Consider the following 3,826-nt stretch of genomic DNA (forward strand, 5'->3'; position numbering starts at 1 on the left):
CAGGAAAAAGTATCATGGTAAACAAATGATGATCAACTCCAAACCTTAAGTTCATGTGATTATTTCTCTGTTCTAAATTTTCAACTCCTTATCAATTTTGAATTATTATTTTTTTTGTAAAAATTGCAATGTTGGACTTTTCTAATTCTACATTTCATTAGCTTCTCAATTTTCATATTATAACTTGATCAAAACCATAAAAAGTACACATTTTTATCGGTACTGATCCATGCGATGAGGTTAATAAATAAAGTTTTACGTTTTGTTCTTTTATTGCGATCGACATAAATAATTGGGGTCTCAATCATTTGGCTCCTTTGGTTGACTATTTTTTTTAGATGTTTGTTTTATAGTACAAATTTGGATTTTAGGTGTTTCACCTAAAATCGTGAAGCCGTTGTCGCTATCTCTACTGTCCAGTAGCTTCATGGTCCAACTATAATTGTGGTAATATTGATTATGTTTTCCCTGCTAATTTTACGTATTGTATTTTCATGTTGTTTTTGGTTCGCAGTTGATCTCTTATATTGGTAGTGTTTTCGACCTCCTTACACAGATTTAGATTCGTAAGGTATTTTTCTATAAATTAACTTTTAATATATTGTTTTGATAATATTTGAATTACACTGTTTGAATTTCTTTTGGGTATAATCTGAATTGTGTGTTCATATTATGATTGATGCAGGCTTTAGCAAGACCCTCACTGATTTTTTTTTCAAATGGTGTATTTTGTTCCAAGTTTGTATGTTGTATGCGCTTTGATTTTCATAAAATACTGAGTTTTTCTGTATTATCTATTGATAATTGCAGTTGTTGAAGAAATGATTTCATATTCTATCTTATGTATGTTTAAGCTAGAGGACTTAATCTTCAGATTCTGTATCTTATGTGTTTCTGTGTGTGGTGTTTTCTTCATGTTGTTTGTTTATGTGTTTGCATTAATTATTAATCTGTAAAGAATCATAACATATATTTTTTTTTCAATTAGGTTATTGCTCTTAAGATGGTTTCTTAAGTTACTGAAAAGTGTTAGAGAATACACATAAAATGAAGCAGTTTCTTTTTGGATTCGTTGATAATGTTTGCATTGAATGTGAGACGTTGTTGTATTATTTTATTAAAGTTGTTGGTAGTTTACAATAAGTCTGTGACCATAGCGCTAATTGGTTTGGTTGGTAATAAGTTCTTCCAGTTGTTATTTGTTTTGATGTCCATTTTCATTATTTTTGGTGTGTGAATGCAACAGGTACATGTTGTTCGTGTTTTTCTCGAAGCTATCGTTCATAGCTTGTATCGGTGATTGTGTAACTGTTGTCTTTCATCAAACATGTTTATTAGGGTTGTTGTGGAATTGTTTTTAGATGATAACTACTGTGAAGACGAATGCAGCGGAGGCCATTAAGGTTCAATTTTCATTCAAACTTTTCTTATTAAAGCCGAACACTATTGTCGTGCTTAAAGTTAGCAAGTTTGAACTAATTGTTTTTAAATGGTAGATAACTTGAAGCTATAGTTTATTGCATAGTCATTGTTAACTCTGAAACTCATATTGAACGTGGTTTACTAGGAAACTTTGAGTTGTAACAAAAATAATGTTGTAGTCATATATGTTTGATGATTATAGGTGTTGTGCACCATCTCTTTAAATACGATGTTTGGTAAATAACTATTGTAATCGCATAGAAATATCATTCGATGTGTAGTCAATAACCATCGTAATCGCATACAATTGTCAGTAGCAAAGCGCGCACCCCTCAATCTTGTTCATATCATTTGTAATATCACCTCTTTTTGCAAAGTATATAAAAACACGATTGTTCACACATGACTAATCTATAAATTCACACGGACTGGTATATTTGTATTCTTTTTTGATAATATCGATAAATTAATACTCTATCCTATTCCAAAATAACTGTTATGTTTGACTTTTTAAAGCCATTCCTTTTTAACCTTGATTTTAATCAGTTTTTTGTTTATAGTTTATAGTATCTAGTGAAATTATATGAATGAATCAGATTTTGAAAGTGTTCATAGTGGTATAATTTTCGTTGAGTAATATATAACACAAACAAAAAAAATCAATTAAAGTCAATTATAAAATAAAGATCTCAAAAATCAAAATGGGGCAGTTAGTCGGCGAAAAAAATATTTTGTGGTGTTTCACCACGTCTAGAAATGCGCCAACAACATTTCTCCATATACTTTTCATAGATGTATGTCTAACTTTGAAAATTCTAACTTTTTGATTTAGACAGATGCATATACATTAGTTGTTAAATTTATTTTCTTAGAAAAGCAAACAATAAATTTATTATTTATCAAATATATAAAGATACAAACATGAGGCAAATGGATACATGTACTGACCATGCACATGGACCCCAACTCAAAATTAAATTATAAACAAAGATGCAATGTTTGCATCAATAAAACAACTCGAATGAATACAGGATCAATTACAGCAAAATAACTTCCATGATTCGTTAACCAGGTTAACCACTAGATCCTTCTATCCTTGAGTCTCCTCGACATCCAATCAAAAAATTGAACATAAATTTCATTCAAAGCAACCGACCCATTCCACATTTTTTTTTTGAAAACCTTTTGGTTAGGATTTTGCCAAATCAAATATGCTCATGACATTCAACTTCTTGCCATGTCTTGGAAACTATTGTAAAAACTGACCGATTTCAGTCACCATTTAAACCCTCAATGATGCTAAGATTTGGCACAACGCCAAAAGCCCACTAGTTGTAACCCGTTCCCAATTGTTTAGTGTATGTTCAAAAATTAGTAGGGCATGTTCAATGGTTTTTAATACCATCATCACAAAGAAAGAGGGCATCACAAATAATGCAAGTGAATTCCCCTCTTATGTAATTCAACACGAAACGAAATCGTACCTTTTCCTGTTCGTCAAATAAATAACTCAACTTTGTTGGGTTCCACATGGTTTCTAATGGTTTCAATGTATCCATAAGGTGGTAATAAAGATTTATCTTTAGTTAGCAAGTTCAGTAACTTTGTTTGGAATTTACCATTAGTTATTAACCACCAAGACAACACATCAGATGATGAACTGTTGAAGCAGAATTCACGAATCAATATGTACAAACACTCGGCTTAAGCTCTGGTTCTTCCTCTATGTTCTCGAATCCACTTCCATTTTCCTTTACATGCATCTGCATTAAACTCGATTCTGTCCCTGATTAACATGCCTTTGTTTGCTTCCAAGCGATATAGTTTACCAAACTTGTATCTTAGCCGATCTTCGCAAACCAGGGGTGCCCCAAAATGATGTGTCACAAATAAGGCTCGAAAACAACTATAATCTATCTATCTGTTTATAATAAATAAGGCTCGAAAACAAAAGGTACCACAATAAAAACAGGTTACACTAAAAAACAAAAGATACCACAAACGTTGTGTCTCTTAGACATGAAATTTTATCGTTACATGCTGATGTGAACAGCAGGTTACACTCGACTAATTTAGCAAAAGGTACCATAAAACAACCCTGAATCGGTTCAAATGATGTCTTCCTCCAAATATTTTTTGTTCACTGCTCGTTGGGACATGTTATTATCACCTCGAATCTACATCAGCAAATGAATCCTAATTATATTGAATGATCTTAGTACACAAATAAAACATTATTGAAAACAATACTAAAGTGTTAAACAAAATTATAATATACGGTAATAGTTATAGTCCAACTTATTCAATGTTAATAATTTTAGTTATGATGGAATTAAAGTGATTACTAAGCAATACCAACTATTGTCAAATTACGAATGCTATAGGGTTATATAAGAGTGGATAT

This window comes from Rutidosis leptorrhynchoides, chromosome 1, assembly GCF_046630445.1.
Source record: "Rutidosis leptorrhynchoides isolate AG116_Rl617_1_P2 chromosome 1, CSIRO_AGI_Rlap_v1, whole genome shotgun sequence".
NCBI classification, from domain to species: domain Eukaryota; kingdom Viridiplantae; phylum Streptophyta; class Magnoliopsida; order Asterales; family Asteraceae; genus Rutidosis; species Rutidosis leptorrhynchoides.